This window comes from Lepisma saccharinum, chromosome 3, assembly GCF_977018435.1.
Source record: "Lepisma saccharinum chromosome 3, izLepSacc3.1, whole genome shotgun sequence".
Classification (NCBI taxonomy): domain Eukaryota; kingdom Metazoa; phylum Arthropoda; class Insecta; order Zygentoma; family Lepismatidae; genus Lepisma; species Lepisma saccharinum.
The window spans coordinates 109,709,825-109,736,002 of NC_139231.1; the positions used below are offsets into that span (position 1 = coordinate 109,709,825).

General features: G+C 41.6%; 1 protein-coding gene across 5 annotated transcripts in view; it reads right to left on the minus strand.

Moving 5' to 3' along the window:
* The window catches only part of smash (smallish), a 357,582-nt gene that overhangs the window by 175,390 nt on the left and 156,014 nt on the right, over positions 1-26,178 (minus strand). For 3 of the 5 annotated variants that reach the window (XM_083119146.1, XM_083119150.1, XM_083119142.1), the window contains exon 1: positions 17,698-18,042. The gene's annotated coding sequence lies outside the window, so the exon portion shown is untranslated. Of the gene's footprint in view, positions 1-17,697; positions 18,044-26,178 lie in introns of those variants that run through there. The other 2 variants (XM_083119143.1, XM_083119145.1) reach the window with 2 other exon arrangements.

Genomic DNA, 26,178 nt, shown 5'->3' on the forward strand with positions numbered 1-26,178 from the left:
GCAGTTTATGATTAAAAAAACTCTTCATATTCAGTATCCATATTTATTGGGGGCTTAACTTTTATGATTATCACAACAAATAGTGACATTGATTTAGTCGATTTTACTTCGGTTTTCTGACACTTTTGGCTAATTGCGAAGATGACTGGCGAAAAGATGAGATGGGTGTACACAACAAGAGCCTCACAGATGACTATACTGGCTAAGAGTCCAGACGCCAGAGCCTCCCTAGCCTGGAAAAATGCAGTCCAGGGTGTACTACATGGAAGGGAGGTTGACATTTGGGTGCCTTCGGAAAGGATCACCCCTTACGAATGGTGATTTCAATGGTTCTGAGACCGAGACTACCGCCCCCTTTTTTTTACGACGAGACTTGCAGATACGAGACCGATACTGTGTCTCGTCTCAGTCCATCCTACATCAAAAGACATTCTTCCAAGTACATCAAACAGAGTATCCGTGGATGGAAGAGAAGCATTAACGCCGTTATAACTCGGCCGCAACAGCTTAGGTTTTCCGGCCCCCTAAGAGAATATTAAAGAACACGCATATCAATATTTAACCAGAAGAGGCGACGCATATTGTCTTAGAATAATAAAAAAGCAGGAAGCTGTAGACTTAAGGATGTTTCCACAAGCAGCCAATAACTTTCGCAACTCTTTTGATGTATGTATATTTTCTTTTCCTGGTTTCGCCGATGTATCCACTCCGCACAGCCGTTCTTTCCCTAGCTGCTAAGCTCCTTCTGCTGTAAGTGATTTCTTTGGAATCCGAAACGGAGATTCCTTCAAGCAGAAGTCAATATAGCTTCCCAAAGGGAGTGCTGTACGTGGAGCGACAATGATCCCGAGAGATTTCCTGGTTTATATCTTCCAGCAGTTGCTCTTCTTACAACCTGAGCAGGGACCCTAACTGTAGAAAGCACAGTGTTTCCTAGCCTTATTTTCTTGATTCTTTATCCTCCCATTCATTCTCTTTCTCCATTTTTCTTCACCTGTTTCCTCGTCTCTTTCTCCCTCTTTCTTTTCTTCCATATATACAGGAAAACATAAAGAAATAGAAAGAAAAGAAGCAATAATACGATGAAGAAAAGAAGAAACGGAGAGAGATAGAGAGAGAGAGAGAGAGAGAGGTAGAGGAATACAGACAAAGAAAGGGAGAGATAGAAAGAAGTAGAAGAATACAAAGAAAGAGAAAGAGGTAGAATAATACAAAGAAAGAGAGAGAAAGAGGTAGAAAAATACAAAGAAAGATGTAGAAGACTACAAAGAAAGAGAGAAAGAGCTAGAAGAATGCAAAGAAAGAGAGAGGTAGAGGAATACAGACAAACTCTCTCTCTCTCTCTCTCTCTCTGTGTGTGTGTGTGTGCGCGCGTGTGTGTGTCTATCTATCTCTCTCTCTCTCTCTCTCTTTTCTGTCTGTCTATCTGTGCCCAAATGTGGAGGAAATTGCACCCAGATTAATCTAAGCATCTCTTTGGATCCATTCATCCCTGCTTTCCCGGTGTCGTCAATTCCAATCACTGGACACTTAACACAATCATCGTCTGACTATTGAAAATAGGCCCACTCCCCAATCTGAACCAGGCCAATGCTCTTCCATCCTTTGCCCACACAGATCCATGGCTCTCTTCCTCCTTCCGATCTCTATAAACGTTTCAACAATTGATCTTAACAGTGCATGAATGTTCTACCTAGATCTGCCTTGTACACTGAAGCAATATCACTCCCATCAAGCGTTCTTGTCTTATTGTTGGACTGAGCCATTCTTGTCAACAGCCCGATTGTTGACCCAGATCTCCGGATCAGTTCTAGGAATATGAACCACTTTCGCTGACAAGTGAAAATAACAGACCAAAGCTTGAAGGCAGGAGTTCAGGATGATATCATACTAGACACGGAAAGTAAACAAAAGCTCGTTAGTAATCTTCATCGAATTGAATCCGCAAGGGAGAAACGCTTAACAATACCATGTCATCAGAGACTCATAAATTTCTCCATCTCTCTCTTTTACCAACAGGTCTTTAACCTCTCTTCGCGGAAGACCTTGAACTTTGGTAGAACATTTGTTCTCTGCAATTGCGGGCGCCATGTTTCATCACCTATACAAGTGGGAGAGTGGTCCACGCGTTCAATGGATGACCACTGCAGAGGTGGTCGTTTCTTGTCAACCTCCTTCACTACACCCTCACATCACGACCTCGCCCTCACGCACTCCCATGTCTTGTGGAGGGTGAACAACCCTTCAAGTGGATGACCTATTCTGGATATCTATTTACCTTAACATCAGGATAATTGGTATTATCAGTTTATCTCAAAACGGATATTGTAAACATTTTTACTACTGGTGGGATTTCAATCCAACTAAAATCTTAATCTTATGTGATACATGAAGACTCTCCCAAACCAAACCAACAGTAACAAAGAATTCCTTTTCATGCCGCGAGATAGATTGATTAATTTGGTGTTTTAAGTCCACTTTATGCACAGGAAGGCTAATCGGGACTGGACCTACAGTTTAAAGTGGGATCAGAATCACTGTGCTTCCACTGGGAATCGAACCCGGGACCCCTTGATTACAAGGCGACGACGCTACCACTGCGCCATCGGGGAGGCCTGCCGGGAGATCGAGTCAGACCTTGTAAGTATAGCGCCGTGTGATCGATTTGCGGTGAAATATATTTTACATATTGTTTAATAAAAGGCAACTGAACATGGTTTGAGTGGTAAGTTTCAGCTACATTTTTTTAAACACCCTGTAGTATCGTCTCAGCCTTGCACATCCTGTGTATTGAGTGCATTATTTATTTTCAAAAAATCCTGAACAAAATTAATAAGTGTCCCTTAACTAATTATGAGTCGCTGTGGTCCAGTCGGTAGCTGTCTGGCTGCCACATGGGGGACCCGGTTTCGATTCCCAGAGTAGGTCGCTAAGTAAAGCGACTCTGGGGTTCACCTAGCCTCTAAGAAACGGGTACCTGAGGGCAATCTTGGGTAAAGGCGTGGAGCTGATCACATCACCTAAAAAAATGCCAATATCTAGAATGTGTGGGGCCATACCTCTACATCTCCCTATGCTTCATTACCTCGGGGAACTTAAATTTGTCTTTCCTGAACTGGGTCTGAAAATTAAAAAGCTTTTCAGCATAACCCGACATCATAAAAACGCGTCAGCCATGTTGGATTTATCCGTTTTTCTACCATTATTTTCCTAGTATTCAACATAGACATTTGTTTCTTAAAATCCTTGCATTATATAATAGCTAAATGTAAAATATAGAAAATAATCAGGACCTTTTTCTCTCGATGCAGTCGTATTCTCGTAATTGAAGTGGAAAATATAACTAATGAACAGTGGCGTAGCATGGACATTTCGGGTGGGAACGCCAATTCCGAAGGAAGAGTCGGCCCTTTCTTGCTTAATAATTTACTTATGGTATTAGTCGCCACAGGTATTATTTGCCTGAAGTAAGCTGAGTTTTCAATAAAACATCATCATTGCATGTTTTAGCTAGAAAATTAGATGCCTCACTATGCAACAGATGTTTTGAACTCTGGTGTTCTATACCTTTTTTTATATCTTTCTGCATGACGCAAGTCATTAAAAACCTACCTGAGTCACAAGCGCCTCTGCACAACAGTAGACGTCATTGTTGTGGGCGATCCAACTACTGATTGATTTGGTTTATTTTGCTTCGCTTTTCTACCACTTTTGGTTAATTGCGAATATGAATATGAGTGATGATATTGATGAAGGGACACTGACAAAGAACACCCGTGCTCACGCCGGGATTCGAACCAGGGACCTCTGTCGTCTTGGCGCACTGTGAAAAGCAGAGTGGATGATCCAAATATCGTACACTCTACTGACGTAACAGTGCCGATTAGTAATTCAGACCACTGTTTATTACATCTTGAGAATGCTGATAAACATTTTAAAATAATTTTCTCCAGAGAACATTCGATGATAAGAGTTTTCAAATGAATGCTAAACATTTCCATTCACACAATATTAAGTAGTTAGATAATAACGAAAAAATACAATAAAAAAATAATAGTTTTGCGGGTTAAGTGGTAGAGCAGCCACAGGCTGAATTTCTATCACGAGGACTTCACCAACTTATTTGACAAAAACTGTGTTGATATTTTAGTTTCTAATACACATCGCTGTTCGTGCGATAAATTATACAATGCAGTGGAAGAAGCAGTATATTTGAGATTGGTAAAGTTACGTCAGTCAGTATTGCGTATTGTAGCATCACACAGCACGAGTTGCATGAGCGCGAAGAGCGAAGAACCGGGTAGGAATTCTGCCGCTGTCGTCTGCTTCAGAAGGCAGGAAGGGTCACATGAACCAATCACGGCAGACCTCTCTGCTCCGTACGCTGGCGTACGAGAGAGCATTTACGAGCGTGCTGTAGAAATCGAAGCTTTACCTCCAGAAAGGCAGCAAGGAGTCCTTTACGCCGAACCTGCTCGGCGTCCGGCCGGGAAAGGCATTAAAAAGAGATGGTAGAAGGAGTGTTGAGAGTGGACCGTTGCAAGCGGATCGCAAAAAATAGCTATTATAATGCCATGAATGTCAAACATATATGAAATTAGTCACGTTTTACTTTATAATCACAGCATTTAAGCATTTTTGAAATGTTAAATCTGGGAACGCCGGGCGTACGGGCGTACTATAACGCTACGCCACTGCTAATGAAAAAATATAGAGAGAAAAATATGAAAAAATATAGAGAGAAAAATATGAAAAAAATTCCAACAAAAGTTACTAGATCTTTGATGTGCAAGTCCAAAGAGGTGTCGTTTCGTTATAAATTCTAAATGCCCTACTGAAGTATTAGTCAAATCTAATAATTGAAGTTACCGGACCCTGGGTTAAATTCTCGGCAAGGGCACATTGCTTTTCTTTTAACTGAGTACCAAGTCTCGATTAAGCTATCTGTGCACAAAATTGACACAAAGAAAACTTTGCCAAACTTTACATTCTCGTCCACGACGGCCATAAATGGATAGATACGTAAAGCGCTCCCGAAATGGGGGGGGGGGGGGACAATCGCCGTTCGGGCAACATAGCTATGGAGGTTAACAGACTCGAGCCTGCTGCCACATACCTTCTACACCCCATTTCAGCAAATGAATGCCCAGCTTATACACAACCTACGTAGGTATTTTATCAGACAAAAATGCAGTCCAACGTTCACAGAGGTACCAATGTTCGCCAACCCTTGGGCCCTGGCCGTGATAAATTTCCGAATCATTATGAGCAGGTAGTCAGGTGCGGTTAAGAATAACATTTCACGAACACTGCCGTTCCATTAATACATGTTTCTTTGCATTACGGCGCACGGACGCAGTGGAAATCACACTGGCGCCATCTTCATTTTGCATCTAATTAAAGATTCTTCCCGTAGAACGAAAATAACCCTCGCCGTCCCCAAACTGTTCCTTTCGAGATATTTAATCGAAATGCCCGACCTCCGCTGGTGACCCAAGCTAATTCGAGTTGGACACCGAGCAGCAACTCCTGGGTGTGTTTGGCCTTGCAATCAGTGTTGCCATCTTAATACTAAAAGTATCTCCCCTTCCTCACGATTTTTCCCTTCAGTATAAAAGCTTGACTTCTGTGCATATAAGCTCATCAGGACTGGACCTGCGGTTCAAAATGAAAATACAAACTCTCAAATATGCCAAAGCCGTGAGCTGAACCCACGACTCCTTGATTACAAGGTGATTAACATATTATCGGAAAGAACCCCTACACCTCTCAGTTTTCAGGATAACAGTGTGAGGCACACTTTAGACAGAAGTTATTTCTTCTAGCACTTTTGCAACGAGAGATATCTTGTAACAATTTTATGACGCAACATTCTGTTATGCCAAGGACGATGTTATTGAATATCCAAGAATATATTAACATTGGTTAACATATCTATTTATTGACATACCTATGTATGAAGATAAAATGAACGTAGGAGTACTCAAAGAAAAGAAAATGAGCATGCTCCGATTTCCAAATGACACAGCACTACTATGCAGATAGCATGGCACTACTAAGCGAAGATTAAGCAGGTCTTAAACGAAATGAAGGAAGTGGCCCTGAGTGGTTACGAAATGACAATAAATGTGAAGAAAACAAAGGTATGCAACAGAAAAACTCAGCCCCCAGAACAATGGTAATGATAGGGGAGAATGGAGTCGATGATGTGGAGGAATTTTATTACGTTTTGAGTACAATAACTAATAATTGAGGAGGATGCAGGAAAGAAATCACAAGCAGGACAGAAAAGGCAAGGAAAAGTGTTTACCTGAAAAATCCCTTTCTTTTCTAGTGCCCGAAGACGAGGCCCAATATAATATATGTTCATTTTGGGTCATTGTAGGCAAGAAAAAGTTGGGTTTTATTTGTCCTTTTTTGCCTTTTTCGGCGTTTTTTGGCTTATTGGTCCTTTTTTTTTGTCTTCACCTTCTTTCGACTACGTTTTTACTGCCCATTCTCAATTCGAATCATCATCAGTTCATCACCTCTTAAACATCCTTTCTGTAGTAAAAAAACAGAAATAAAGAAATATATTTGAACCATCGCTGAAACGAGAGAAAAACATTTTTGGACTGAAAGAAGATGCATTTCATTCATATAGTTTTTTCGCACTGTGTGTTCCATACCACCAAATTTTTTCATTTTTTTATTCATTAAATATGTATGTAATTAAAACTGAAATTATTAATTAATTAGGATCACATTTAGACGTCCTTTTTTTCGTTTTTAGGCCATTTTTTGATATTTTTAGGTCTTTTTATAGGTCTTTTTCTGGCAATTTATAGGCCTTCAACTTTCGAGCCCTAGATATGGCTATAAGGAAGAGGCATTTTCTGGAACACAGCAATAAATGGATGTGAAACATGGGCAGTGGCTTAAGTCAAGGGAAACTACAGGAAGCCTTCGGAATGTGGTGCTGCAGGAGAATGTTGAAAATGAGAATGGAGAGAGAGAGAGAGAGATAAGTTGCTCTGAGGCAGACACATAGAAAGAGAAATCTCTGGAAATCGATTTTTAAAAGAAGACGCAGGATGGTAAGCTATACCCTGAGACATAAAGGAATAACTGCAATTAAAGGAAGAATACAAGGTAGAAACAAATTGGCAGGTCGAGGATGGGGGTACGTAGCCGAAACCTTCCCATAAGTGAAGGTTTCAACGTCACACCTTCACTCACCCTAGCATGGTTGATTGATTGATTTGGTGTTTTCAGTCCACTTTATGCACAGTAAGGCTAATCGGGACTGAACCTACAGTTTAAAGTGGGATCCGAACCACTATGTGCCTCCACCGGGAATCGAACCGGGGACCCCTTGATTACAAGGCGACGACGCTACCACTGCGCCATCGGAGAGGCTCACCCTAGCATGGGGACGAGAAACCTTCGGTAAGTCAACCAATCTGTACGAAAAGCCTGATTCGTTAAAACCATTTGTACACCCTTTAAAATTTATCTCTCTCTTCTTCTCGTTGAAATCCTCGATCAATCTCTGCCGTAAGCGTAGCTCCAACAAGTTTAGCCATGTTCACCGGCAGCAATACAGAAACGGAACAGTTCTAAAGTAGAATGACCGTTTTCTCAATTTCCTCAAGCAGCAATCACCATAAAACCCTGTTTCATTACAATACGTCATCAGAGCAAGGAATGGAGAAGGAGAGGGAACAAGGTCTTCGGTTTGCCTTTCACCTGAATCTGTAGCTGCAGCGCAAAGGTGATTTGATTGCGACACGGCGATACTGACAACGAGTCACGCTCCGCCTGCACTTCCCTACGCAAACACAGGAACCCTTCGCCACTCTGGCAGTACGAATATTCCGTTCTCACAACTGCCAGAAAGGCCTTCTCCTTCATTTTCGCCTCTTCAATGCAACTGGAATGCTTCCTTTTCATAGTTTCAGCAGTGCAGTAACTGTAAAGCCAGTTTGCAAGCTTGCTGCGTACAAGAACGCGCGCAAACATGCGCTGTAGCGTTCTGCGCAGTACATGGGCGCGACTTCTCTGCAAACGTCATTTGTTAGACCAGCAACGAGGTTGAGCTCAACGTTTACCCAAATATTCTGCAAAAATGAACCAGTTACAGCTGCTGTTGTTGCTACAAGTATTATTCGGAGAGGTTAGCGAAAAAGCAACGAACATAAGTGTAACTTATTAAATTAAGGATCGGACTAGCAACAGTCAGAATAAAATAAAAACTCAGTGGTTACTTTTAGAGTAAATCAAACCGCACTCAAAAAAATCTGGAGAAAGGAAATTTCCTCCTGTCTGAGCATGTATGTGGTTAGTTTTTCATTATTTATCAATAATTCTCGGTATTATAATTCTATTTTAAGGTGGGAAATTGAATTGATAATCGTGCATGCTAAACCTTCTTTAAAAGAAACAAATTCTGGAAATGTAAGTCTTCTTGTACAAAATTGATAATAAAAATGGCCTGAGGCTTCAAATGAATTCAAATTCAAATTAAATAGCGTACCTTGTTGCTAATGTTATTGGAATGATATAGTTTGAATTGGGTATTATTAGGTGCCAAAAATATGTCTTACTGTGGCATAAGTAATTTCTGAAGCCCTCCCTCTGTACATTATAAGTACTTTATGCGAACTATAGGCTTCCCCTCACCTTTGTTTCACCCCAACGCTGTTTACCTCGGTGCTGTTAGGGCAGCTGGGGGGGGGGGGAGTCTTGGCACATTCGCGACACCATTTCCAGGCAAAAGCTTCAAATATGGCGGTGGCCTTTTCGGAAGGCATTCAAATGTTCTTTTCCACGTAGATAACTGTAAACCGCTTTACTGCATGCAAACGAGGCTGTGGCGCCTGGACTCACAGCCAATATAATCACCTGTGGGCTTTTGTGACGTGACTGTCCTTTGATACATCTCTCATAAACGGCATTCATCCTCCTCGTCGTGATTATCCAAGAGGAGCAGAACACTAAATGTCACAGCTCTGATATTTTCGCACAATCCATTGCGACAACAAGGCTTAAGAGGACGAGGGGTGGAGGGTTTGAGAGATTGCACGAGTATGCGTCATTCGTCTAAAACGGGGATAAAGTCAAGGGCATACCTCATTTCGAACATGAAGTCATGCGCGATTAACTTCGGCGGTGCTTGAAGCTGAGCCGTACAGGATCTGCATCTCAACCCCAGCCGCGGGACTTTAAATATAAAGCCGCTATAAATACTCCACCTCGATCCCATGCATGCACTTCACACACTGACTTCGCCACATATGGTCCCATTCCATCTCCCGCTGATGCTCTCGCTTTGGGAAAAACAATGAATTCGACGACAGACAAAAACATCCTTTTCCTTTGTACTTTTTGCCAAATCATGAGAGGCTTCCCAGTACACAGTCACAACACTGATGAGCTGTACCCAGACCATGCCAAAATGAATTCTCGTTTATATTGCTGTTGTATTCTTGCCTCGTTGGGCTAATAAGGATGACACTGGTAAAGAGATACAATCAACTTTCATACCCAGGCTAGATTTCAAACCCAGAACCTTCGATAGTGAAATTATGCATTGTCGACCACTCAACGCGCTCGACGACCATGATGGTTGTAGTGTTATTATTATTATTATTATTATTAATGCTAGAATTGTTTTTACTTGTCAGTTACCATTTAAAAGGATCATATATAAGACCACTTTTTTTATTGGCGTTACGTATCTCGGACGGTAGATGGGGAGGGGAGCGCACCCGCTCACATGCACACCCAACTGCTAAAAACTCACTTTTACTCGAACGACATTCAGGATAATTAATTGACTAATCAATTAATTAAGAATGCATTTAAATTTCCCTGGGAAAATATATTAGGAGTAGTGTCGAGTCAAGACTTGGCACTGTCTCCAATTCGTCTAGAGTTCTAAATTCCTGTCTCGTTGTCTGCCTCGTCTCGAATGTCCAAATACATAATAAAAACAACATAAGCATGTGCGTCACGGCACAAACTTTCACAGCGTATAGAGGTCATTAAGGCAAAGAACTTTTCTCATTTTTTTTTCTTTTCTGATTAACGCTTCGTCTCGACGTCACAAGATCTTTATTTTTCTTGCTCTTGTTTTTCAAATCCTAATTATATTTGCATCACAGCTGCCACTGATGGACTGACTCTATAATAACTATGAACAAAATATATCACTTACGGACCTTCGTGGCGGAGTGGTTATCACAGCGCGCAACGATGCATGGTACCCCGGATTCGAATCCTGGCCTGGACATAGATGCACTTTGTATTACTTTATTAGTTTCATATCATCCTCATCGTAGTGATTAGCCACAATCGGAAGAAAAGCGACGCTAAATAACAAAAATCAAATCCAATCAAAATATATCACAAGATACCAACTTAGTATAGGGAATTTGTTTATACACTGTTCCGGTTATCTCTGGAATAAGTGAATGGAAACAAGTGCGTGCAAGTAGTGACGCGAGACAGCTCCACAAATGAACACGTGAGAGGTAATGGATTGCATGGAGGGGGAAGCGACTGCAGTTACCAGTCTTTCCAGCAGCGTATAGTGCTTTGCCCACTCGATTCCCCCCACTTCTCTGACGCTATGCCGTGCTCCAGAGATAACCGGGAAAGAGTATAGGTAAATTTTCGATACCACACCAAAGCCTCGATAGATATCGAGAGACTCGTCTCGCTCTTACAGAGATCTCGAAGGGACCGGTGTCATTATCCTCTCGAATTTTCACAAGGTCGTCTCGGTTTCAGCATCAACCCTACAAGATAAGTTGCGTTCAAGCTATTTCCAGTACACTGAGGTCTCGGACCCTCAGCGCATGCCCTTAATCCGCCCGTGGCCGTAAACGACGCTGCACATTCCTGACCCACTCGAACTGATTGCTCCAAGTCATACCAGCAAAGAGAAAGTGCTCCAAAAATAGCCAAGCTCGAACAGAGTTGGCTGGAGATAAGATATTTGCTTGAGATTCCTTCGACCACATCAATCTTGTTTGTCAGCCTTTGCTTCCCTGGATTGCTTCCAGGGTGCTCGGGCAGTTCCTGCCTGTGGGCAGAGATGAAGGTCGTAGATTATGTTGAATGACATCTTCCTACAGCGAGAACAACAAGATCTAAAGGTGATGTATTGTTCTCTAAGTTAAAGAAAGGACAGAATGTTTGGTAACAGTTCTTTCACAAATCTCGGATCGTCTTTTGTTACTGCATGCTCTCCAATGATCTATTACGGGAAGAAAGTAACACGTTTATATGACTGTACTTTCATATACCATATGTATTTGTTTTGTTCTTCCGGCAAAATGTAGATCATCTACAGATGTTTTTGCTTTGTCAGCGTAACCAAATATTGGTAACAAGATCCTATTTCACTATAAATAGCCATTATTAAACATAAACAGGATTATTTTTCAAATATTTTCTCTTGTCCTATTATTCAATACTGTTCCTATCGGGGCTACAGCTTCTAAACCTAATCTTTCCAGGATTCATTCTGTACTTTGCTCTTTCTCTCGCCATTGCTTGCCATGGAATATCTATCCTCTCTGAGACACCTACATACAACATATATTATGTCACTTTTAAATGTCCAGCTACCACACACACTCGTCGCGAACTATAATAGCAGACACGAACATTTTGCATGGTAAAATTAAAACCGAATTTCTAATTATTATATTTAATTTTCAAGTACCCGCACGATCACTCCTTAGTGTAAAACACTTCCAAAATTTCACTACAAGGTTCTCTTGTCTGTAGACCTCCCCACTTATACAATAACCTATTTACAAATGTGGATATTTTCTAGCCAAAGCACAGTTTCCCACGTTAACAAACTGTGTGTAACTTTGTGTAGTGCGCTGTGCCAACCACTCGGCCAAGGAGGAATAGCTGAATCTTACCTGACAACGAATCTGGTTATGCTCAGCTGTGTATATTGGAACTGGGCCTATAACTTAAAGGAAGATCTGAACCACTCACTGTACATTGTTCCCCAGTGGGAATGAAACCAGGGACCTTACCTCTTGATTGACAATCTGGCAGCGTATTTCACTACGCTATCGGAAAGACACAAACAACAATGACAAATCAGGATTACAAAGTTTGTTTCAAGTCTACTTTATGCAAAGATAGGCTAATCGGGACAGTTGAGAGAGAGAGATCAGAACCGTGCCTCCATCAGGTATCGAACCTGGGACACACTGATTACAAGGGGACGGTGTTACCATTATGTCAACGGGCATGTGCAAATCAGGTTATACGAATAGAAAAGCACATAAACAAACGACTGAAGTAATGAGTGCAACAGAAGAACGTGGAGACACGAAGATTGTTTGTAAAGGAAACGGCTGAAAACTGGAAGCACGTGAAGGAACTATGCATATCCACATGCGTAAGGAGGAGGGAGATAGGAAACAAAGATAAGTGAAGCAAAAGGCAAACAGGAAAAGCAAACAAAAGAGAAGTCATATTAAATTTCCGGTTGATGTTTACAAACCTTAATGTAAATGTGACGTACAGTTAGTGCAAGTGCTCTTGAAGGAGAGCTAACAGTGTGTAACCAGGAAACACCGAAGAACATAAGAAAAACAGGAAATCTCTTGAAGTCGTAAAACGCCAGCAAATCCCGATTGGAGTAAAATAAGAAATCAGAAGAAAAATCATGAAAAATCGAAGACGGTGATGCATCAGAGGTTTGGCCGCAGCAGAGAATCGGCGATGCAGAGTTCCCCGACAAGAGTCAACGCCTGCAACACGCATGTTCACCCCAAAGCGTGCATGCATGCAAATTTTCACGAGGGGGCATCTTCGGCGGCTCCCACGCCATCCTGTTGCTAACGACGGTCTTCCTCTTGACAAGAGAGAGATGAAGACTGACAACTTTCGCCGCGATGTCAAAGTGTCCCACCGACTTCTTAGCATTCGGTACGTACACTGGCAATACACGTGTTCGACCTTATCTAGCACACGCACCAGCGTCGACACCCTTCCAAGGCGTAGATTGGTGAACATTTCACAAACCAAAAATCATATGACTTTGTACGCTTGCTCATTGGTAAATTCTCAACTCAGCACGTCCATAGATGTAATGACCGTTCGTGTGGAACAATGCCGTCGGAATCAACCAAATGGTCTCTCCCAGGTCAAGTAGTTTTGTTTATATCGACTTCGTACTTGCTGTGGACGGAGAATAGCTATATTCACGTACCATGGACCTACAATGTGGTGTTTCTAGAGGTGGTGGGAGGAAATACTCCCCCCTCTAAGGGTGACCCAGATTTCAACCACTCTTTTACGTAGTACACCCTCGCCTGTATTCGTGGAAACTAACAAGCCTCTAGGGTCTGGACCAGTATACCTAATCATCTGTGAGGCTTGGTTCATCGTATAACGTTTCATCCTCATCTTCGCGATTAGCCAAAATGGCAGAGAAGCGGAGTAAAATGAAACAAAATCTATTTGTCGCCTCTGTGGATGCAGCATCTTCCTTTCTGATCCTTGGGTAAGGAGCAGGGGGGACGCTACATATATAATTTATATATTACCCGATTGTTTCCGAATAAATAACTGGAGTCCCCACTCCGGCTACCATATGTTACAAGTCAAATACTATCATTTTCTGAACAAAAAGGGTCCGTCTCCTCTCCTTTGTTACATTGTTGAATGTATTGACGAAGCAATTACATACATTCAAACAAACAAAATATATTGTGTGTTTTAGCCAGAAATACTGATCACTAAGTCCTTGTTTTGTTTCAAACTCATTTTCTGCTCAAAGTACAATCGAGACTGAGCTTACAGTTTCAAATGGCACCCAAACATTTGGTACGCCAAGTGGGATTCGAACCAGGATCCGTTTGATCACAAGTTTCTGCAACTTTGGCCTATCGCAACGACGAAGATGAATGATGATTAGATGAAACTTTTGGATACAAAGGAAGTCCTATGTCCATGACGGGACTCGAAACCGGAATCTTTGCTGACGAGGTCGTGAGTCGACCACTCAACACGCTCGGCTGCCTTGATGGCGACAGCTTAGCCACTACGCTATCGAGGATACCGCACAATCCTTGAATCGAATCCAGGACCACCTGATTACAAGGCTACATCTTCGGTGACTGAAGGTATGGGTTGAGTTGCACAATAGGGTTTGCGTGCGTTTTGACCATTCTCGCTCGCATCTTCCCTAGAGTCTACAATGTTCAGCGCCAGACAAGGTTTTTATACTCCTCGCTGCGTTGTATCGTGGAAGAGATCGCGTGACAACGAACGCCCATGTTGACCAGCGGTGCACGGGGAGAACACGCTATGGAGTTTCCATCCTTCCGTGCCATCAAACAAAACTCGAGTTGGTACGGGATGGCATAATAGAAATCAAACAACCTTTTTTTCTTCTTCTTCTCTTCCTTGTTGTTCTTTTTGGTGTGGCGGTGATGAGCTTCGATGTGTACAGGTTTTCGGTTCCAAGGAACAAGCCAACACTTTGTTTATTTGATTAGCATTCAATACCTTCCCCCGCTGTGATCGGGATAATAAAGCAACAGGCGAGTTTAAGACTTGGAATCAGCGGCGTATCTATACGCATGTTAAGGGTAGGGATTCTCCTCCTAGCCGTACCAGTTAAGTGTCTGGCGTTGCATACTCCGCAATTCCTTTTGCTTTCATTTACGTCACTTTTATGCCTCTTTATGCTAATCGTGACTATGATGATTATATAAAATTTATGAAAGGATACTGATAAAGAAACACTCATACGTAGATCACAAATCGAACCTCAATCCTTCGATAAACAGACTTCTCAATGCGAGGTGGCACACACTATTGTATTTTGATTGTAGTGTTGCCGTAGATAAGTCAAACTATAAGGGTATTGCTTTATTTTTATTATTTTATGTCGCTTTTCTGCCACTTTCAGCTAATCACGACGATCAGGTCATGGACGTATCTCGGGGGCCTAATTCTGATTGGGGAGGAGCAGAATACAAAAATTTTCCAGCCCATAAAAATAGCGTCAACGACTATTTCACTGACGGAAATTTTGGGGGGACAAGTGCTCCCTTGCGCCCGCTAAGTTACGCCTATGGATCAGGATGCACGATAACAGTGACTGCGGCCCCCAGCATACACAAAAAATATGTAAAAGTAACATTATTTAACCCAAATATGCATTTTATATGGTATGTATGTGTTTACTTAACGTGTCTGCCCTTAGAAATATCCCTTCTCTGCCACCCACTAATGGTTCTCTAATTTATAATTTGTTTTGAGTTTGAGTTTGTTTTAAGTCCACTTTATTCACAGAAAGACTAATCGGGACTGGAACTACAGTTTAAATGGGATCCGAACTACTGCGTGCCTCCACCAGGTATCGAACCCGGGACCCCTTGATTACAAGGCGACGGCGTAAGAAACTGAGAAAGCGACAATCATGAAGGTCAGGAGTCGAACCCAGGACATTCGGTGGCCAGATCGTGAGTCGACCACTCGAAATGTTCCATCACCACTGCGGCTGATCATGCTATGAACCGAGATCTATAATGCGTGAAGCCTTTCTTGCAGGTTGGAATGTCAGTTTCTTAACGCACATATCCACACCCGAAGATAAAGGCTGCAGGACACTGGCGCTTTCCCAAAGGAGTTAAGTTATTAAACACATGGCCTGATTAATGCGCTGCGTGTTATGGGGTAACGTGAAAATCTCTACACCCGCTTTCCAACCATTATCGAAGCCATATTTTATCCCTCTCCCTCATTTTTCAGCACCCTCAAGGAAGAAGTCAGCCACTTTCACCTAAACTATGGGGTTGAAAGGGGTTGGTTCCCTTCTACATCGAGTCGTTAATTTCACGTTTCAAGCTTAATCGCCTTATCCTCGGCATAATTGGTCCCAGTCTGGAAGAGCGATGCCAGGAAAACCTGGCGAATGAGGTCAAAGGAATTTTCGACAAGACGAAAGGGATGTCTACTGACTTCAGGGTGATGACTTTATTATAAGCTATCGATGCTCCCATTAAGGTTTGGTATCGAGAAGACAAGACCAAACCCGGGAGCGTCTCGTTCTAATCTAGAGTTGTAAATGTCTTGTCTTCTGCTCGGTCTTTGTTTCGAGCATCTTTAGCCGACTTCCGTGGAGGAATGGTTAGCGCATCGTGCCAGGGACACCGGGTTACATCACAACTTCCTTTCATATCGTCGCGAGTAGCCAAAAGTTGCAGAAAAGCGACGCAAAATGACAAACATGAATAAATCTACTGCCATAAGCAATAGAATGCATAATCCGTGCAGAATATTGGTATCTTAAGTGAAGACCGAATCTGCTTTTGACAAACCCTATCTCACAACACGTACGTATGTACGTGGAATTATAGCACTTCCGTTTACTGGGATGCCGGGGATTTACCCCCAAATATTTTTTGTTTCTACACCCAACAAAAAAACAAAAAAAACGAACAAAAAAAAAGCATATGCTATATTATACTACGTAGAAACAAACAACTGAAAAGAATATCCAGAAACCAGTTATTTAATCTTTATAATAATTTCATCCTACTTCGCGTCTGAAGTTCTATTTTTAAATAGCCCATTGTTCAATTTTTTAACATTGTCGTCGGGTGCAGAGGTTTTATAAAGAGCTCCAAGACTAGCGCCCTTGCTCTGTCCATTGTTAAATAAACTACAAGAACATGCCGCCACGCCACGGCACGGCAAGTAGAGTTGATTTCCGTCAGTTTTATTCCATGGAAGTAGATCACATTTCTCGTCGCACGCCGTCATTGAGTTGAAATTGCAATAAAATTTGGTCATTTTGATTGATTGATTTGCTTTATTCTACTTCACTTCTTGTATGATTGATTGAATTGTTGTCTAAGTCCACTTTATGCACAGAAATGCTAATCGGGACTGGACCTACAGTTTAAAGTGGGATCCGAACCACTATGTGCGTCCACCGAGTATCGAACCCGGGACCCCTTGATTACAAGGCGAGGATGCTACCACTGCGCCATCGGGTAGGCCCCAAGATGGGGATGAATTATGATGTGATGAAATTGATGAATGGACACTCTCAAATATCCATGCCCACTCCAGGATTCGAACCCGGGACCCCTGGCGTCGTAGCGCGACGTGCTAACCACTCTGCCAAGGGGGCGGGCTAAAATTTGGTCATGTTTTCTCAGTGGTTCAATAGCTCTTTTGTGTACGAGCTATTTTTGTACATTCTAAGACTGTATATAAATATAGAACGTGTAAGTTATGACAACGGACAAAAATAATACACCCGCAATGAAATCACAAAACACATGCCCCCCTAAGCAAAAAAGCTTATTTCGCACACTGACGGGGGAAAGTAGGGGCGAGGCATCTGAAAACCAATCGCGGAGGCAATTAGGATGGCTTTACAAAAGTTTATGATGGCCAGTGCCCACTTACCCCACCCGTAGTGACGCCACAGCGATCGTAATAGAAAGAAATAAACTTTAAGCAAATTTACGTCGCGATCAACGGAGTAGCTTTAAAGAAAACGCGATTTTCAACCAGACTGGAGAAATCTCGAAGAACACATGCACGCACGATTGTGTAGACAACAACATCCCTGTCAATTTCTTTCACGTGGTTTTACAATTTTGAATCAACGACAAAGAAACAGCAATTTCTACAAAAACAAGGCTGATGACTTACCTTTCCTGCTTTCATCAAAATCCAGCAGCGGTCCTCAGCGATGTTCCAGCCAGCAGTCAGGGCGCAACCTGGAGTCCACTCGCCGAGTAGCAATGCGTCCTGGAACGACCAATACGGCAGAATGTAAACAAACCAACGTCACGAAGACAAGCGGGCACACAAATCCGTCTTAGCTCCTAATTAACAGCAGCCACAAACACCAGCACAAGGGGAGAACCCTTTGTATCTTTAATTCTTCGGGAACACAGAGGAAAACCTTCCAGATATCACAAAATGGCAGGGGAAAAATTCGACCCAACTTCACGAACCGCAATACCTCGTTGCCACTGACAGAACGCGACGAGCGCCGATAAGCCTGCCCTCTGTTGGTACAAGCCACGAACTACCAGGACTGAACATCCTTGAAAAGCTAGCTTACCACATTTGCAGTCAGTGTTGGCAGGCGAATGCTTTCACTCCTACCGTAGAGAAGGACTCGAATTTATTTTTCAAGAAAATCTACAAACAATTTGTTTCTCTCCGCTTATTTTATTAATCGCGACGAAGAGATTGAATGAAATAATTACAGAAGAACGAACGAAACGAAAACACTCCTGCGTTGCCCTGATTGGAAGAACAACAACAATTTCATCATACTCGTAACTACATAAATATTACACACGGATTCCATTTTTGATAATTTTAAGGGAAAATATACTTTTTTCTAATCCCTTTAACATAGCTAGACCTAAAATTCAATAAAGACTGAGAACGTATCAGGAATGGTTATTTTACAGAGAATATGAAGTCTTAATAATTATATTAAAAATACTAAGTACTGTACATATTGCTTTAGGCATTTTCACATTTCTCTCTCTCATATTAATTTAAAAATAATTCCTGAGATAAAAGTTATTGTTCTGTGTTTTGAGAATTCATAAATATCTCAATGTTTATACTGGGGATTTTCACAGTGGCAAGGGAGTTGTTGTTGGGGAATATTTTAATCCTACTGTCTCAGATAGTTTAAAATATGGGACAATGTAATGGACAACAAGCTACACAAAACAGTCACACTTCCAATACAGCGCCTTGAATAACGTAGTGTGGAAAACGAACCAAGAAACTGTTCCCGAGACGGATGACAACATAGATGGCAGTGCGATCAGTACGGCTGCTAATTTTCTTATGAAAGTAATGCGGCTTAGTTAGTTCTTGGAATATATATTGCGTAGATTTGTTTGTCTTGAAAGGCGGTAAGTGAATTGATGGAAGCAGTTGTATTTGTGGAGTGATTTGCAGTCACGATATGGCATTAATTTGAAAAAAAAAAAGGTACTTTACTTTTTACTTTTTTACTTTATAGCATGCGTAACCCAAGAAGAATCATCGCAATGTGATTCCGGACGTCAGGTGTTGGATTGTGTACTAGAGTTTATTTTTCTATGTTTTATTACAATATAAATAGTATCCTGAGAGATGTTTCATACCGGGGCGACAAACCACAAGCCACACTTGGAAGCGAGCAGTCCGTAATCAATACAGAGCCTTTCGAATCGTAGGGACACAAGCTCTGACTGCACCGTTTCCTCAAGGAGATTTTAGACCAAAGCGACACGCAACAAACGATACGGGGATTTCACACCAAAGCGACACGGGTCCTTCTGTCCAAGACAACTTTCATACCGAAGCGATACGCGACACATGTCGCTTGGAAACGAGCTAATCAAGATAAACATTTCACATCGTAGCGGCATGACGGGCAGCATAGGCCAGCGTTCTGTTGGTGAAATCCTCAAGCGATAAGTGTCGCGTGTCGCTTTGGTGCGCAATATCCCTAAAGCAAGACACTCATTGCATCGCGCATGCGCGAACAACAAACCACGGCAACACGTTGTAAGCTATTGAGGAAATGGCCCAGTTTGACCGACACATAAGCGACAAAGCGACACGTGTGGCTTATCGTGTCACCTAGATCTGTTGTTGTAACGTGCGGTTTATAGTGTCGCCTAGCTGGTTCGATACAAGGTGAAGGCACATAGTGGTTCGGATCCCACTTTAAACTGTAGGTCCAGCCCAAATTAGCCTTACTGTGCATAAAGTAGACTTAAAACAAAAAACAAAAACCTCAAGATCAGTTGTTCGCACAATTAGCAGCAAACGCTTGCTAATAGACTGAAGGCACCATGTTGCTTGTCACTCAGTTTGGAACTCCCCCAGTGGCACGTCGCTTCGGTCTGAGCACCCTTCCTTTAAGGAGCTTTCAGGACCGAAGTAACAAGTAGCACGCGAATACGACATATGAACGTGTCGTTTGCTGTTTGGACCCTCATGCGCAAAGTGTCTGTGTCACTAGTCACATCAGTGTGAACATCCCGCGTCGCTTGTCCTATTGGTCAGAAAGTTTCCTTACACGCATGTCGATGGCACTAAGGAAGTTTTGTGGGTTTCTCCTTGTCGTTTCATGCAGTCATCATCATCGCCGCGATTAGTTTAAAGCGGAAGAAAATATACCAAAAATACAAATGCTTCAGTGCGTATATCTTTAAAAAAAATGATGATGATAATAATAATAATAATGAACCTCATTCATACACAAAAATTTAGTTACCAAGAGCATTCTACGTGTATTTTTTCTCCCGTATTATTAATGAAAGTATAACGATAACAGGATGTGGTCGACTGTCTAGAATGTTCGTTAATATCTTCGCGACCACCGTACCAAATATCATAGCAATTATCACATTCATAGAAATGCTTCATGTAAAAGAATCAGACGTTGCAGCGTGCCGTTTTCCACACTACGTTATTCAAGGACTGTACTTCCAACTTCATGGGTGTTAAACAGAGACAGAAGTAGTGACATCTGAAGTTAGCAACAAATAGTAAATTATCGTCAGAGTAATCCGGATTATTTTACAGTATTGTTTATCCGTTTTACAGACTATCCACATATTATGTTATTCCTGTTCGTATTTAACTGTACGAATTTTCTACAAATTCTTCATCAAATCTGTACTTTTCGGATTATCCGTTGCATCCGAAACGAACATCGGATAATTTGAAATCCGGATATTTTGGCCAATGAAAGTTTTTACGATTGCAGTGATCGTGACGTCAGAATCATGTGAGACAGGAGCACCACTTTAATCTAAGACCAGGATAAAGACCATGTGTGGTTAGGAATCATATGGTTAATTTTTCCTGCTTACACGGTATTGTGAAAAATACGATGTAGAACTTGATATCGTCATCTGCCATCTCTGAGTGAATTCGAACCCCGGCGTTTTCTGTGTCAGAAGTCACCTTCACGCTTCGTATGCCTCACGTCAAAAAAGGCAGATTTATGTGACTGTCGGGAACGTAATGGCTCTCGTGTACTTCCTTCCTGTTGCCATAATACGGAGAGGGAAGTGGAGAATCGCGGGAAACAGAGATGGGTCGAGAGAGGAAGGTCGGCGGAAAGAGAAGAGAGCATAAAAGAAAAATAGTGACAGGGAGGGGGGAAGAGGGCCGGAAGAAAGAAAAAGGAAGAAAAGATTGGAGGTGAAACGGGAAAGAGTGACGGGGGAGAAGTGAAACACGACGGGAAGAAACAGAAAAGGGAGAAAGGAAGAGAAGAGAAAATGGAATGATTGACAGGGAGAGGGGAAAGGAAGAAAGGGAGGAAGATAGGATAAAAGAGATATAAATGACAGGGAGAGGGGATAAGAAGAGAAAGACAGGAAGAAAGAGAAAATTGAGAAAGGAAGAGAGAAGAAAAAGGGGACAAGAAGAAGGAGAAAGGAAGACAGGGAAATGGGGAAAGTGACATGGAGAGGTAAAAAGAATGAGAGGCATTGAGAGAGAGAAAAAAAGAAGAAAGGGAATAATTGAGAAAAAGAGAAAGGAAGACAAAACACGGAGACAAAAAAAGATAATTGGATTATGGGAATAGGTAAGGAACAATCAAGTTATTACACCATTCAAGCGGAAAGGTTGAAAGAGATTTACGAATGCAATCGACGTAGCTACCTCTCGCCTACGCGTTTAAATCTCAAATCATTAATTCGGCGATCTCAGTATAGTAAACAGTACTACTTCGCTCCTACATTTTGCAATGCCTTTAGAATTCATACTCTGTCTTTGTAATAGATACACGACAGGACACATTTCGTACAATAAATAAGTCAACAAAAATATACATTTAACCATATATGATATTCACTCATAAACAAGAATCGACATAAAATACCACACCATAAAAAATAGTAGAGATCAATTTTTCGTAAAAATAAACTAAAACATGAAGCAGAGAAGAGCATAATTAAAGATTGAATCCATCACATTTGGGATATTTTTTTCAATTTTCCAGAAGTGGTTCATCGAAGAAATATTAAAAAAGAGCATTCCTCCAAAAAAAAATTCAATAACATTTTATTTCATCTTTATTTCAATAAATTATTAAATAGAATGGAATAAATTGTTGCTCGAGTTAATAAGACAAAAGTAGAGACAATCGAACCCAGAACCTTTGATGCGTGAAAGTGATACGCTACCACCAGGCCACTTGTAGTCGGACAATATCTTCACCTCATGGGGCACGCTTGGAAAGCTTCGAAACTTTGAAGGACTTTCTCTCGGAAATGGCTGGCTACTTCACGCTAGTACCTTTCTCCCAGGGATATCCATTAGATATACACAATGTCCAGAACAGAACCATGGACATTATAGATATCAATTGGATGTCCATTAGATATCCATTTCTGGATAACCTTGGGACGTCTAGTGGATATCCAGAACTGGATATCTGAAACTCGACCAATTCTTGATATCTAATATACAGCCTAAACGTGTGTAAAACTGGCTGTCAGAAACATTGTGCATTTCCGAATATCTAATACGTCGCCAGATCTCTTACAAAACTGAATATCCAAAACACATCCAATTCTGGATATCCAAAACATATCCCGATCTTTTGTCCAAAACGGGATATCCAAAACATATCTAGATCTTGTCGAAAACGGGATATAAAAACACATCCAATTCAGGATACCCAAAACATATCTAGATCATGTCCAAAACGGGATATACATACAATATCCAAAGTATCTACAAAAAAATGTCAATCAAAGCATAATGTACAGATTACGTCCCACTAGATGTCCAAAAAATGTCCAAAAGTAATCCAAAATGACCAAATCTATTTGTGGATATCTCCGGGATATCACGTATGCGGACAAACGGATATCCGGAAGATATCCAGTGGATGTCTTTTGGACATTCCTGGGTATCTATTGGATATCCAGAACTTCCGACACAAATATCAATTTGTGTGCTGTGTGCGTTGGCTCGTACCTGTAGGGTACCCTACCCTCTTCTCCTTGTCAGTTACATTTTGAACCAAGTAAAGTGTACCTGTAACTCAGTTACTTTAAAAGTAACTTTCCTACCACCGATTACCATTCAATCACAAATGCTATTACTGTAAAAAGTTGACTAGAGTGGCTACTGCGACGAATTTAGCAGGATGGAGAAATGTGAAATTCGAAGGACGTCATTCGTCCAGAACTGACCCATATCCATACCATTGAAGCGGAACCCATTACGTACAGCTGGGGTGATGCCTCTCTCGCATGCCGAGTGGCGAGCCAGTCCACTTTACCGGTAATAAACCAGTTCGCATTTGAATAAAGCCAAGGCGTGGCTACCAGCTGCGTTATTTATTAGACCCTCTGGAATGTCCGGGAGACGATAATTCAACGACCAATGGAGGGCCGAAATGAACGGCGTGCAAATTACCGAAGCCGGGATTTATTTATTCAACAAGTGAAACGTACTGGTCAAGCTTTAACGAGAGTGGTCTGGAGGCCTAGGTGGGCCTTTGAAACTCCAATTAGTTCAATAGTTATGTCGACATAACGGTGTTTTTCACACTTGGCGACAACACAAAATTATTCTTACCTGTTTCTACACGGGTAGAAGTTTACGTAAAAATGTACAATATTCTAATGTTTGCTAATTTACAAAAACAGAACTTGTTACACCTTGTTTATTTTTAACTCGTATATGTTTTGTTTGTTTCTATTTGTTTGCTGTAATGTTATTGTTCTTGTTATATACATTTATAGTTCTGGCCTTATATTGTTTACAGGCAATACCGGAAGCGATGGCTATTTCCGGTATCGAGAGATTTCTAGAATTGGCCAATCCGTTGTTGAATCAGTTGCCAGGTCAACGTGCGATTGGACGGAACGCTGGCATGATACCTGCATTATTTTTTCGAGACGAGACAGACCAAACTCTCGTCTCGTGGTAGTGAATATGATACGAAGCAGAGAAGAACCTAGCTTTCAAACCAGAATACGAGGACCATTTCATAAATAATGCACACCATTTTCTTCTCCGACATGTTTATTGCATATATCCTTAATCCCCCTGCTTCTCAATAAACGCGACCCAACGTCTCGGAAGATTTGCTGGTACCACTGTTATTCAGTCCGCGGATGTCTCGCGTACCGATGCAGAAAACTCTTCCAGGGAGGAAAAACGTTGTCCACGCATGGGCTCCTTGAACTTGGGGGAATAAGTGGAAGTCTGGTGGTCTCATGTCTGGACTCTGTGGCAGGTGAGTCAATACTTCCTACTCATAATTGCTCAGCAAATCGTTCACAACCTTCTCCAAGTGCAGACGTGCAAAATGAGTCGCCCATCCCGAAGGAAGCCATTGTGCCTTTTTCTGTGCAATTTTTGGATCCATGCACGATAATATATTGCTGTCGCACCAATTCCATATGAGACTATCAATCATGATTATTCATTCCTTGGCGATCATAGGCAAAGGTGATAATTTGCTTCGCCTTTCCTTGTGCTTGTCGAATTTTTTATCGTCAAGCAAAAGATGGACCTCTCCAATAGTTTGACTACGATTTGAACTCTGGTTCAAAGTCTACGGTCCCTTGTTTGCTCACCACAAACGTCACGCAAAGCTCTGAATCTCTGTCGAGTATTTTCACGTAAACGTTCAATTTTGATTCACGAACTTTGGAACCCTAGAACCGTCACAGTACCCGAGATGCCTGCAGATGCAATTACTAACACTCGTCACTTCCAACTGGCGTACACACGAGCTATTTCCACAAGCCTTCAACTACAACTGGAGTAACATTTACTCTGATTGCACCATCCAATCCGCATTGCTCTCACCTTGTGCATTATTTATGAAATGGCCCTCGTATAAAAAAAATCAATTATGTCTGTACAATAAAAGCTTTTATAGGCTAGGAAAAATTATATAATGTGAACTGAAAAAATGTGCCATCTTACTGGTCAGTCATGTATCCCACAAAATGCAATAACAATAAGTAAAGACGCACAAATTGCAGTAATTAACACAAAAGGTTCTGACTTTACTGACCAGATTTTTTTTAAAAAAAAAAACCGACGAATTACAGATCAAGATGAAAAAACTGACATTACTGACCATTTTCCACACCTGTAAACATCAATTGGGGCTATAAATATTTTTTAAGAACTCAAAATTTATGCATTTTAACGAGTTGATTATAAATGAGATGCATATGAAATATGTGATGCATCTAGACGTTTGTGTACAACCTTAATGCGTTTACTTTTGTGCGTGTTGAGGAAATGAGGTAGCCTGTGGAAATCTTCACAGTGCAAGAAACGAAGTCGGTTGTGTAAGAGACCAGGCAAAGGTCATCGGAAAGTCAATACAAGGATACGAAGCATCTCCCCTCCCCTCCTGGAAAATTGGCTTTCCCAACTCACCTTTGGGATTGTTGGAGGAAATTGCCAGACCCAATTCTCAGGAGGTTTCAAAGGCTTCCGAAGAACGACAAACAGCGCAAGGCCAGAAGAAAGTAAATAAAACGCATTTCAGAAAAAGAAGAAGAGGGCACGTGTCACTAGGGATAAATACATTGTTAGAAGCTACTGTAAAAATTACAGTGTTCCACCGTTAAGTTTTACAGTTTGCCTGCTATTTTTTTTAAAAAAAACGCGACGCAACAGCTTTTATGTGAGCAGATGCACCATCATGTCGTCATCTCTCCCTGCTGTGGCCAGAATGAGAAGTAAAGATGGCGCCGATAACCATCTTGGATTGATTGATTTGGTTCATTTCACTTCGCTTTTCTGCCACTCTTGGCTAATCTCGAAGATGAGGATGAGTGATGATATGATGAAGCTGATGAAGGGACACACAAACAACATCCATGCCAAGGCAGGGGATTTTGGATTAACTGATTTCAGTGCGTCAACACTTAGTCTATTTGCAACCGTCACATTACACAGGGCCAACCCTTTACCATAGCTAAACTCTAAACAAGGCAAAGCACAGGACGCACAACCTTACAGAGGATTATACTGACTGTGGATCCAAACGCCAGAGCCTCGTTTGCCTGCAACATAGCAGTTACAGAGGTGTACTACGTGGAAGTGAGGATGACATCTGGGTGCCTTCAGATCAGGTCACTCTTGACCGCTTGGAATATTAAACAC